This window comes from Symphalangus syndactylus, chromosome 13 (assembly GCF_028878055.3).
Source record: "Symphalangus syndactylus isolate Jambi chromosome 13, NHGRI_mSymSyn1-v2.1_pri, whole genome shotgun sequence".
Lineage (NCBI taxonomy): Eukaryota > Metazoa > Chordata > Mammalia > Primates > Hylobatidae > Symphalangus > Symphalangus syndactylus.
Window position 1 is genome coordinate 128,602,952 of NC_072435.2, and position 13,782 is coordinate 128,616,733.

The 13,782-nt window shown below is 42.7% G+C and overlaps 1 protein-coding gene across 1 annotated transcript in view; it reads right to left on the reverse strand.

Annotated features, from left to right (window-relative positions):
* Positions 1-965: 965 nt before the first annotated feature.
* Positions 966-13,782, reverse strand: part of ZNF891 (zinc finger protein 891) — a 57,593-nt gene continuing 44,776 nt past the window's right edge. Inside the window, exon 4 of the mRNA XM_063614809.1 lies at positions 966-1,216. The gene's annotated coding sequence lies outside the window, so the exon portion shown is untranslated. The remainder of the gene's footprint in view (positions 1,217-13,782) is intronic.

A 13,782-nucleotide genomic window follows, 5' to 3' on the forward strand; every position in this document is an offset into this window, starting at 1 on the left:
TTCATTTCCCACATCATTTCACTTGATATGAATGCAAACATTTATGCTTTTTTTCTGAATCGGGATATTAAAATGCATTTACTGGATCAGTAGCCATATACCATGTATCTGAGGCTGTATTAATCTCTTCTAGTGGAAATATCACATCTGGCCTAATGGCTGTGATCAGGACTACTACTTAGTTGAGCTTGAAGTTGAACTGCAGTTATGAATATTTACTAGGGATATGATGGGAACCATCACTCCTAAATCTTTTATATCCTGAAGGGTGACTCTAATCTCTACTATCCCCCCAGAGATTGTTCTTATTTACTATCTTGGGTGGATTATAGTTTGAGGCTTCCACATGGCCTTTCCTCACGCAATAGTTTTTTTTTCCTGCAAGCCAAGGACCTAATACCACTTGTGATACAGCAGATGTGAACTGCTTTTTGTGCAGCCAAAGGCCCTCTAACTTTCACAGCTGCAATTGATTGTCTATTACTTGTCCTCAACTGTTTGTTATCTTTATGTAGAGCATCAGTGGCTTTTAGCAGTAGCCACTGTATTAGTCCATTCTCATACTGCTGTAAAGAAATACCACTGGGTAATTTATAAAGAAAAAGAGGTTTAATGAACTCACAGTTTCACATGGCTGGGAAGTCCTCACAATGAAGGAGGAGCAAAGACACGTCTTACATGGTGACAGGCAGGAGAGTGTGTACAGAGGAACTGCCCTTTATAAAACCATCAGACCTCATGAGATTTATTCGCTACCACAAGAACAGCATGGGAAAAACCTACCTCCATGATGGGATCAATTACCTTACCCCAGGTCCCTCACATGACACGGGGGGATGATGGGAGCTACAACTCAAGATGAGGTTTGGGTGGGGACACAGCCAAAACATATCAGCCACCCAAACCTGTTATTTAATAGTAATTTATCTCCTAAGTTCAAACATCTGTTACATAACACAGGTGCTGCCTCTTAATTTACTATTGGTGAACTATTTAATGATTGAATCACCTCCTTATGCCGGGGCCTCTTTGTGCTCCACCTGCCACAGTGGTGGGGTTTGTATGTCAGCTGGATAATGAGTAATCCAGTTCCAAAACTTTGGCCCATCCTTTGCTATTTTGGAGCACCTCAATAATGGTACAAGCTGCAATCTGTTGGGTTTTCTGAAAGTCAACTCTGAGATATACTTTGGAGGCATTCACTGTAGATCAGTATCTGAAAGGAAAGAGAAGGAAGTAGGATTAAGCAAAAGAAAAGGTTAAACTGCAATGCAGATCCTACAAAACTGCTCCCAACTCAGAATGGATCTCTGTAGTGAGTGTTGCCTGACAGGGCTCATGTGTCAGACAAGCATGGTCTAGTCTATGTTCACACCTCTTTCAGTCACTGAATACAGCCTGATCTGGGAAGGGAGGTGACTTTGGACGAAGCTCTTCTGCAGCAAAGGCTGACCATGAAGGGCTTGACAGGTGAGGGCTGTCTGCTAACTGAACTCCCCACACTTGTACTACAAGCCTTTCCTTGAAGGGAGATCGAAACAGCACATCCCCATGCCTGCTAAGGCACACAGCCCCAAATTTGATGCTCTCAAATAAAACCTTCCCTTACACTGGAAAATCTTATTTCATTGACTAAGTCAACAGTTTTAAAAATAAAGGCTAACCTCTAAATTCTCTCTAGAGGTAATTCAGGTGAAAAGATCACTGAACTAAGGACTCCTACAATAACCGTCCAGTGTAGGATAGGTCTGTGTGAAAGGAGTGGCCACATTATGGGAATAAGGGCAAAATTACATGTCATAAAATTGTATTTTTTTTAAGAATATAAAGGGATTCTCTGAAGTTACTGATGTGACTTGCATGCAGGAGGATATTTCAAATGATGATGTATAAAACTTTGGGATCAACTGAACTTCACAAACCAGAATGGCTGCATTTGGTGTCTGAGATGGTTTATAAGGCTCCTCAATGTGATGAGAAACACTTAAGCTGCAATATCCTTTTGTATAGCCCAGTTTATATCCTTTGGCTTCAGAGTTGCCAGGGACACTGTCCTAATACACAAGTAGCTGAACATTCAGTTCTGCTGTTTGGGTTTTTCTGAAGCTCTATACTAACTAGTAGGCTGAATGGCTCCCTCAAGATGTTGGCATATGAATTCCTGGAACCTATAAATATGTTACCTTACATAGTAAAAGGGACTTTGCAGATGTGATTAAGTTAATAATTATTAAGTTGAGAGAGTATCCTAGATAATCTGGGTGGACTAGAGGTAATCACCAGTGTCTTTATAAGAGGAAGGCAAAGGAATATTTGGCTACAGAGGTGTCAGAGTGATTCAGTATGAGAAAGACTTGGCCAGTCATTGCTGGTTTTGAGGATGGAGGAAGAAACCACAAGCTAACCAATGAAGGTGGCCTGTAGAAGCTGGAAAAGGCAAGGAAACAGATTGTCCCCTACAGCCTACAGAAGGAATGCACCCATGCTTACACCCTGGTTTTGGCCTAGTGAAACTGATGTCAAAATTCCAACCTTCAGAACGGTAAGATAACAGATTTGGATGGTTTTCAGCTGTGTGTTGTAACTTGTCATAACACTGATAAACTAATGCACTGATATGAAGCTTAATGAGCTTATTCCTTTAGTGAGTCCTTTTGTCACTTTAAACTGTGTTCTTTCCCTACATTACATTGGCTACAAAGAAAGAACACCCAATTGGATAGGCAATCAAGTTTTTTTTTTGAGACAGAGTCTCACTCTGTTGCCCAGGCTGGAGTGCAGTGGCGTGATCTCAGCTCACTGCAAGCTCCGCCTCCTGGGTTCACGCCATTCTCCTGCCTCAGCCTCCCGAGTAGCTGGGACTACAGGCACCTGCCACCATGCCTGGCTAATTTTTTGTATTTTTAGTGGAGACGGGGTTTCACCGTGTTAGCCAGGATGGTCTCCAACTCCTGACCTCGTAATCTGCCCGCTGCAGCCTCCCAAAGTGCTGGGATTACAGGCGTGAGCCACCGTGCCCGGCCGATAATCAAGTTTTATTCAGTGGCCAAAGAATGGAGAATGGAAGCTCACACTCTAAAGGCATCTTCTCCCTGTGCAATGGGAGGTGTGGGAGTTGTTTTTTCTCTTTGAAACAGGGTCTTACTCTGTCACCCAGGTTGGAGTTCAGTGGCATGATCTTGGCTCACTGCAGCCTTGACCTTTCAGGCTCAGGCATGAGAGCTGAGTACCTTGGACCACAGGCATGTGCCACCATGCCCAGCTAATTTTTGTATGTTTTGCAGAGATGGGGTTTCACCATGTTGCCCAGACTGGTCTCAAATTCCTGGGCTCAAGTGATCTTCCCACCTTGGCCTCCCAAGCTGCTGGGATGACAGGCGTGAGCCACCGTACCTGGCCACTGAGAGTTTTAACAGTTAGGTGCAGGGCAGGAGAGGTATTTAGGCACGTATGAGGAGCAGTTCTGATGTGCAGGCATAGTTCATGAACATGCTTCTTCACGCATCACATGTACATAAAGTGGCAGCAATCTTCTCTTACGGGGGGTTTTTAGTACTATAATGATATGTTAATGACTTAAAAGGAACGGTCACCTGTTCTAGTCTGCACCAGTTTTTCATGGATCTGGACTCCTGATATCCAACAGGGGGTCAGGAGGTTACCTGTGACATCCAGACCATCTGGTTTCCTCAAGCAGCTGTGTCTATAGATAAAGAGACTAAAGAGAAACTGAAAAGTGGAGCCACCCTGGTGATACTTTCATCGGGAACAATCTTTTTTTTTTTTTTTTTTGAGGTGGAGTCTCGCTCTGTCGCCCAGGCTGGAGTGCAGTGGCACAATCTCGGCTCACTGCAAGCTCCGCCTTCCGGGTTCACGCCATTCTCCTGCCTCAGCCTTGCGAGTAGCTGGGACTACAGGCACCCGCCACCACACCCGGCTAATTTTTTGTATTTTTGGTAGAGACGGGGTTTCACCGTGTTAGCCAGGATGGTCTCCATCTCCTGACCTCGTGATCCACCCGCCTTGGCCTCCCAAAGTGCTGGGATTACAGGCATGAGCCACCACGCCCGGCCCATCGGGAACAATCTTTTACGTTGTCTGTGGCCAGCTTTTTCCAGTTGTATGCTCACCCACACTTTCTCAGAAATCTCTTAATCTCTAACACATTATGATCCAGGGGCACCAAAAACCCAAATTTAAAATCACCTAATTATGCAGCTTCTGTACAGCTAATTTTCTCACAAGGTTAGGAAAAGCATGCATTCACTTTGGATTTTGATAATCCTTAGAGGAGCAGTCTAATTATAACTCCAGGATACTAAGAGCATAAATTTCAACAAAAAAAAGGAGAAAAAGAAAATGGCACACAGCATATTAAGAAGTTACCGTAGGAAAGGAAAACAATTTTCTCTCTATCCTCCATAATTCTTAGCTGGGACTCTGTAACAGAAGTCAAACAAGAGAAAAACAGAAGTTTAATAACATATATACCTCCTGTATACATGAGCAACAATACAGAGAAATGAGTAGATCTCTAGAGTAGATCTCAAAGAGTTGTCTTAGACTTCAGGCTTAACCACTATACTTCTCTGAAACAAATAAAGAAGGCTGCGGGTCAGGGCCCTGATAACCATGAAACAAGGGTCAGGATTTGTATGCAGACCTAAGTGGATGCTCTCCCCCATTGACTAAATCTCTAGTGGTTTAGAGTCATCCCCTTTCCATCTGTTGCAGAGAGGGAAACAGTTATAAATGGAGATTTACCTTCCTGATGATATCTTACAATAAAATTTTTAAAAAATAAATAGGCTGGGCATGGTGGCTCACGCCTGTAATCCCAGCACTTTGGGAGGCTGAGGTGGGCAGATGACGAGGTCAGGAGATCGAGACCATCCCACTTTCACTACTATTATTCCTCATCTCTAGTCTGCTGTGATAATCTGTTAACAGAAGCATTCGAGTGTAATAATTAAGACCACATATTCTGGGGCAAAACTACCTGGGTTTGAATCTTGGTACTGCCTTTTACTACCTTCAAAAAATTGGGAAAGTTATGTCTGTGTTTGCTCATGTGAAAACTGAATAATAACAGTATCTACCTGTTAAGATTGTTGTCAGGATGAAAGGAATGAATACTTAGACTGCCAAGCACACGGGACATGGTGCTCTGAGTAATAACTAGTGTTAGAATGTTAGTAGCATGTATTGATTGATACTGTTTAGCAAAGTTTTGGGAAGAAATTTTTGGGAAAGAAAGGAAATAGTAAGAGCCCATAATTCAGAGGATTGTTGTTTGGAAGAAACAACTGCTTCTCAACTTCAAGCAGTGAAAGTTGGAGTTTTGAAAGATACTTCGTGCAACTTGGGCCACTAGAAAAATCAGGCTTGTCACATCCATTATTAAAACTCTGGAAGAGTTGGTATGACACCCAGAAAAGTCATTTAAATTTGGAAAATCAAAGGAAAAGAAATAAAAATTGTGGCATTAATGCAATTTAGCAATAACTGACCAATGTCATTGTCTTTCTCTATATTACTAACCCCTTGCTTCCATACTATTTATTTATTTACTTATTTATTTATTTTTGAGATGGATTCTCACTCTGTCGCCCAGGCTGGAGTGCAGTGGCACGATCTCAGCTCACTGCAACTTCTGCCTCCGGGGTTCAAGCGATTCTCTTGCCTCAGCCTCCTGGGTAGCTGGGACTACAGGTGCCCGCCACCACGCCCAGCTAAATTTTTTTTGTATTTTTGGTAAAGACGGGATTTCACCGTGTTAGCCAGGATGGTCTCAATCTCTTGACCTTGTGATCCGTCCGCCTCGGCCTCCCAAAGTTCTGGGATTACAGGCATGAGCCACCGTGCCCGGCCCCTTCCATACCTTTTAATTGCCTGGGTCATCACACCAACCAGGGTGTTTTCCTCCATTTGGACATTTTCCCAGGTAACTGCCAGTGAAATATGTAGCAGCTGGGCTGCCACCTTTGCCAGAGTCTCTCTGGAATGGGATATTTCTTGTCAGCTCAAAGTAAAATGCAAGCACAAATATTTACCACAGAGGAGTTCCACATTGAGCAGAAATGATGCCAGGCCATCCTATCCCCCATGCTGCTCACGCACTGGCTGGGAGCTGCCTGAAAAGGCCACAGTCTCAAATACTGTCATAACTCCCAAAAGCATTGAATCCCTCCAGGAGAATGGGAAGTACTTTCTTGAAACGTATTTCGAGCATCACACCTGTAAGGATCCCACAGTTGAAGGAAGAAAGGCTGTGTGGTGGTTCTTAATTGGCAGAAGCCAGGGATTCACATTTATTATAATAAAGGGTAAGGTCAGTGTGACAGCCAAGAGGGTTTGATACACAGGAACTTGTGAAGATGGTTAGTAAAACATGACTTCCCTAAGGATAAACTAGATAGACAGGCAACCAGGAAATTTGTTAGTAAACATAATCCAAGAAGATGAGAATGGGTGAGCAAGAGGCTAAGGGCAGTTGCCTCAGTAAAATGCCATGATCCTTGAACTTGAGCTAATATTCAGATCAGAAAGACACTAAAGAGGTAGGTGGGTCCCCAAGGGGAAGGACCCTATGACACCACAGCAAATATATACCATGATGACACCTCCAGCCCTTCATCAAAGACTGATGGGCACTTATTTGGTTGACTATACACTGGGTAAAGGGTAATATCCAGAGATTTTAAAGACTATTATATGTTAAGTCTGAGTTGATACTGATACCAGACTTTCATAGCATTATCATGCCTCCGTTAGCATGAGAGCATATTTAGGCCTGGTCATACATTTAGGCTTACTGTGGGGCCAGTGGTCCCAGTGACCCTGACCCATGCATTACTCATTTGCTTGGTCTTCGAATGTATAATTGGGATTGACATTCTTGGCAGTTGGAGTACTTTCTACATTGGACTATTGGTCTTTGGTTAAAAGCCACCATAGTGGGGAAGGCCAGGTGAAAACCTCTGAATCCCACCCAAAGGTAAGGTCATAAATTGAAAACAATATTGCATTCTGGGGAGAAGAGTTGGAGGGGGTGACAGAGATGAATGTGACTCGTAAAGACCTGAAGAATGTGGTAGCAGTGCCCCTGGGATACCATTATTTAACTCGATAACACGGACCTTGTAGTGGCCTGACAAATCCTAGGGAATGACCACAGGTGAACGCAGCCACGTCCATGTTCCACTTGCAGACATGACATTATTTCTAAAGCAGATTTAAGTGGTCTTGGGTATGTGGCAGTGGCCTTTGATTTGGAAAATCAATTCTTTTTATTCCATTCAGGAAAAAGAATCAGAAAATGTAGCATTAACATGGGACATGTGGGACTTTTATTTTTTATACATAAGCATTACGTGGGACTTTTATTTTTTATACATAAGCATTATGTGGGACTTCTATTTTTTATTTTCTCTTTCTTCCTTCTGCTTCTTATTACTCTTTTTCCATTTTCTTGCTTTCCTGTGGGCTACTTGAACTTATTTTAGAATTCCAGTTTTTAGTTATTGAAAGTATTTTTGAATATAGCTTTGTGGTTTCAATAGGTAGTATGATATACGTGCCTAATGTCACAACCTACAGGTATTGATATGTTACAACTTTGACTAAAGTGTAAAAACCTCTCTTCCATTTAGGTCCCTTTACTCTTCTTCTTGCTGTTAGAGACAGGGTCTCACTACGTTGCCCAGGCTGGTATCAAACTCCTGGCCCCAAGCAATCCTCCCACCTCAGCCTCCCAAAGTGCTGGGATTGCAGGTGTGAGCCACTGCACCTGGCCCTTTCACGCTTTACTATAATTGTCTTAAATCTTTCCTCTACATACATTGAAGTCTCACATCAGATGATGTTAAAATTTTTGCTTCAACTATTGAGCATGATTTTAAAAACTCACGAGAAAGGTAGTCTGTTACATTTACCCCAATTTTAACCACTCCACAGTTTTTTCTGTCTTTTTGAAGTTCCAGCCTGTTACCTTTCCAGTCAGAGATGCTCTGTGAGTCAGTCTTGAAGGGCAGTCAACCAGTTATTATTTTCCTTCATCTGAAACAGTTTTATTTTTCCTTAATTCCTGAAAGGTATTTTTGGTACATATAGAATTAGAGGTTGAAAAATCTTTCAAGCACTTGGAAAATGTGCCACCTCCCTCTGGCCTCCATGGTTTCAGATGACAAAGCTACTGTCATTCAAATTGTTGTTACCCCATAGGGAATGTATTGTTTCTCTCTTAACACTGAATATAATCACAATGGAATTTCTAATAAATTTTGCAAAAGGAGTTTGGCAAGATTATTTTAAAATTTATCTACAGCTAGGTGTGATAGCTCATGCCAGCAATCCCAGCACTTTGGGAAGCCGAGGCTGGAGGATTGCTTGAGCCCAGGAGGCAGAGGTTGCAGTGAGCCATGATTGCACCACTGTACTCCAGCCTAGGTGAGGGAGTGAGGCCCGGTCTCAAAAAAAAAAAAAAAAAAATTTCAGGAGATCGAGACCATCCTGGCCAACATGGTGAAACCCCGTCTCTACTAAAAATACAAACATTAGCTAGGTGTGGTGGTGGGCGCTTGTGGTCCCAGCTACTCAGGAGTCTGAGGCAGGAGAATGGCATGAACCCAGGAGGCAGAGATTGCAGTGAGCCAAGATTGCGCCACTACCGAAACATGAAGAATACAACAGACAAACCAACCAACCAACTCAGTGACAACAAAACAGGTCTACCCTGGAGTCATACTCTAATTTTTTCTATTTTCCTCCCTTTCTGATCCTTTATCCCACTTTCTTTTTCTTCCTCTTCCTTCTCCCTCTTCTTTGTCAAATAGAGGATTGAGTTATTATCACTGATCCATATAAAGTCCCTCTCTCATTTATTTTAACTCCCACCCCCCATTTCTATTCCCCGACTTCCCATGTGCAACCTTCCTAATATGTTTGATACGCATCTTTTTGTTTGTATGTATTTTTAGAAAATGTTTATTGTTTTTGTATGCAAAAAAAAATTAATAAAAAAAAAGTAAAAAAAAAAAAAGAAAACAGAAGTAGTAGTATATATATACCAACAACAACAACAAAAAAAAAAAAAAAAAAAAAAAAGATTGCGCCACTACACTCCAGCCTGGCGACAGTGTGAGACTCCGTCTCAATAAATAAATAATAAAAAATAAAATTTATCTACAGGGGAAAACACATAAGATAGTCTAGAAAATTAGAAAAGAAAGAGTAAGAGAGGATGTGCCTTACCAGAAAGCTACAGTAATTAAGACCATATAATATTGGCACAGAAATAGGCAACGAGATCCATGTAACAAAATAGAAGATCCAGAAAGAGACCCAAATATAAGGAAAATTAAGAGTGTAGGAAATATTTTAAAAATTGGTATATGAATACCCTTTTTAAACAAGATAAATTCAAAAGCCAGAAAGGAAAAGACTTTTAGATTTGACTACATAAAAACTTATAGCACAGGCTGGGCTCAGTGGCTCACACCTGTAATCCTGGCACTTTGAGAGGTCAAGGCAGGCAGATCAGCTTCGGTCAGGAGTTCAAGACCAGCCTGGCCAACATGGTGAAACCCCTTCTCTACTGTAAATACAAAAAATTAGCTGGGTGTGGTGGCAGGTGCCTGTAATCTTAGCTACTTGGGAGGCTGAGGCAGAAGAATCGCTGAAACCCAGGATGAGGAGGTTGCAGTGAGCCAAGATTGCAACATTGCACTCCAGCCTGGGCAACAAGAGTGAAACTCCATCTAAAAAAAGAAAAAAAGTTAGTCAGGTGTGGTGGCGTGTGCCGGTAGTCTCAGCTACTTGGGAGTCTGAGGCATGCAAATCGCTTGAACCTAGGAAGGTGGAAGTTGCAGTGAACTGAGATCGCGCCACTGCACTCCAGCCTGAGTGATGGAATGAGACTCTGTCTAGAGAAATAAAATTTTTTAAAAAAGCTTATAGCACACAACCTCACTATATACAAGGGAAAATATAAGTAATGACTTGTGAGAATATACTGTATTTGCAACATATATACAAAAGGCATAAAATCCCACTATGCAAAGAGCTTCTACAAATTAATAATAAAAACATAGGACTCCTAATAGAAAAGTGATTCATAGCAAAATAATGTTTCATAGCAAAGGCTATGAACCATTATTTCACAGAAAATAGACACTAGTCAATAATCAGTTTCATATTATCATAAAAAGTAAACTAAAACATGATATCACTTTACCTTACAATATGATAAAAGTTAAAATTTGATATGTGTCATTCCTTCAGTCAATAAATATTCACTGAGCACCAAGTAGCATAGTAGTCATTATGGGTACAGTGATGAACAAAATGGTGTCTAGACTCATAGTGCTTACAGTCTAGTGATGTAATAACTAACACAATCACATGAACGTAAGTACATAATTACAAACATAATTGCAAATTAAGTAAGTGCTAAAGAGAGTAAGTCTAGGGTATAATCATTGGGACCTTACTGATTACAATGGGATCAAAGAACATTTCTTTGAGCAAGACTTGCTTGGGCTGAAATCTAAAGGATGACCTGAAATGAACTAATGAGGTTATGGTGTGAAGGGATAGTCACCTTTTTTTCAGACGGAATTAACGTGCTCAAAGATCCTTAGGCACGTGACATCTGAGGAAACAAAGTGCAGAGAGGAGGAAAGTCATGCAAGAAAAGCTTGAAAAGATGAGCGTAAGATCCTGCAGCCAGTGGACCATGTCAAGGACTTTTGCCTTTACTTAAGAACAATTAAAAGTCATCAAGTTATGTTAAGCAGAAGAATATGAGCAGAAGTGCTTTATAAAAATCAGGCTGACTTCAGTGTGAAGAAAAGATGTGGGGAAATGAAGTGACACCTTTGGCAAGATTCCAGGTTAGAAAGGATAATTTGGACAATATTAATAAAGTTAAACACACACACATCATTCTCTACATGTCCCCAAATTAATTTTCTTCTCTTCTGAACTTGTTTCTTTTCCTGGGTTCATCATCTCAGTGAAACAAAATAGCTATGACATCTGGGTGTGTCATCTGTAGCCTAACTGGAAGCTGAAGCCATAAGAGTGGACAGGCAGTGGTATAAGAGTCTTTAAATAAGGAAATTCTGTGAACATATCACCCAAACAAGAAACTTAGCTCTTCCTTCCCTTCCATCTAATTGGATGATATCCAATTCATCACCCAGTCCTTTAGATTCTCCCTTTAAATTTTTTTTTTTTTTTGAGACGGAGTCTAGCTCTGTCACCCAGGCTGGAGTGCAATGGCATGATCTCGGCTCACTGCAACCTCTGCCTCCTCAGTTCAAGAGATTCTCCTGCCTCAGCCTCCTGAGTAGCTGGGATTACAGGCGTGCACCACCACACCCAGCTAATTTTTGAATTTTTAGTAGAGATTGGGTTTCACTGTGTTGGCCAAGCTGGTCTCGAACTCCTGACCTCATGATCTGCCCATCTCAGCCTCCCAAAGTGCTGGGATTACAAGCATGAGCCACCACACCTGGCCTTAAATTGTTTCTTTTTTTTTTTTTTTTTGTGAGACGGAGTCTCGCTCTGTCACCCAGGCTGGAGTGCAGTGGCGCAATCTCGGCTCACTGCAAGCTCCGCCTCCCAGGTTCACGCCATTCTCCTGCCTCAGCCTCTCCGAGTAGCTGGGACTACAGGCACCCGCCACCACGCCCGGCTAATTTTTTGTATTTTTTAGTAGAGACGGGGTTTCACTGTGGTCTCGATCTCCTGACCTCGTGATCTGCCCGCCTCGGCCTCCCAAAGTGCTGGGATTACAAGCGTGAGCCACCGCGCCCGGCCTCTTAAATTGTTTCTTAACTCAATCCCCTCAATCCATTCTCTGCAACAAGTTCAGATTAGTTTCCAGAATATTTAACTATTGCCCCTAGTGACCTTCTTCCCTTCAGTTCACCATGAACACAGGCTGTGGAATGCAAATATGATTACACACACCCTCCTTCGAATTTTAATGTGTCTTCCCAGCTTACTGAGCGACATCCAAGCTCCTTCACAAGGACTTTTTTTTCAGTCTCATGTCTTTTTACCAGGCCAGTGAATTTCCTCTTTTTTTGCCCTCTTCCATTTTGTATAATGGGCTGTTTTTCTTTTTTGTCTCTCTTTTTCATAAACTGTTCTCTCCACCTGGAACAATACTCCTTTGATTCAGTGGGTTGACTCTTCCCTAACCTCGTATTTCAGCATACAGTTGGTGCTCTTCAAAGACAGGGATGGGACTGGCTTGCTTCCCCAAAACCTCTTCTACGTGCCCAGGACAGTGCCCCACACAATGCCGGGAGTAAAGGTGCCCCCAGGTCACTGGGCGTCCAGCCCCTGTAGATGCAATCCAGTGCCTCTTTCCAGAAGGCTTCAGGGGGAGGGCTCAAGCTGGAGCACATGAAAAACCAGGGCCGCTCCAGAGTTCCTTCTCAGGTAACATGAGACTGCTGGGCGGGGGAATCCCACAATCCCACAGGGAGAAGCTGTGGCTGTGCCGGTACCAGGTAGAGACTGGGCTGCTCCATAAGGCCACGAGGGACTCGGAGTCACATCCTCTGAGACCACTGTTTCAAGGCGACCTGGGAGCGTTGCAAGGGTTCTGGTTATTACAGTTATACGAAGCCAAAGCGTCAGAGGTGCTTGAACCAGAGCAACTCCATTTTGTTTTTTATTATTATTATTTGTTGTTGTTGTTTTGGGCTTTTTTTTTTTTTTGACAGAGTCTCGCTCTTTCGCCCAGGCTGGAGTGCAATGGTGCAAACTCAGCTCACTACAACCTTCGCCTCCCAGGTTCAAGCAATTCTCCTGTCTCAGCCTCCAGAGTAGCTGGGATTGTAGGTGCGCACCACCACGCCCAGCTAATTTTTGTATTTTTAGTAGAGATGGGGTTTCACCATGTTGGTCAGGCTGGTCTCAAACTTCTGACCTTGTGATCTGCCGGCCACAGCCTCCCAAAGTGCTGGGATTACAGGAGTGAGCCACCACGCCTGGCAACTCCATCTTAAATAAGAGCTGGGTAAAGTAAGGCTGAGGCATACTGGGCTGCATTCCAAGACCGTTAGGCATTCTAACTCACACTTTGAGACAGCAGGTCAGCATGAGACAGGTCATAAAGACCTTGCTGATAAAAGTTTACAGTAAAGAAGCCGGCTAAAACCCACCAAAACCAAGATGGCAATGAGAGTGACTTCTGGCTGTCCTCACTGCTACATCTTCCACTGTCAGAGGCGGTTGAACCAGGGCAACTCTATCTTGAGTAGAGGCTGGTTAAAATAAGGCTAAGATCTGCTGGGTGGCATTCCCTGGAGGTTAAGGCATTCTTAGTCACAGGATGAGACATGAGGTTGGCACAAGATACAGGTCATAAAGACCTTGCTGATAAAACACGTTGCAGTAAAGGAGCCCACTAAAACCCACCAAAACCGAGATAGCGATGAGAGCGACCTTTGATTGTCCTTACTGCCCACCAGTGGCCATGGCAACGTCAGGAAGTTACCCTATATGGTCTAAAAGAGGAGGCATGAATAATCCACCCCTTGTTTAGCATATCATCAAGAAATAACCACAAAAATGCGCAACCAGCAGCCCTCAGGGCTGCCCTGCCTATGGATTAGCCATTCTTTATTCCTTTACTTTCCTAATAAACTTGCTTTCACTTTATGGGTTCGCCTCAAATTATTTCTTGCGCAAGATCCAAGAACCCGCTCTTAGAGTCTGAGATCCGGACCCCTTTCCAGTAACAAAAGGTCTTAGACTGAAGTA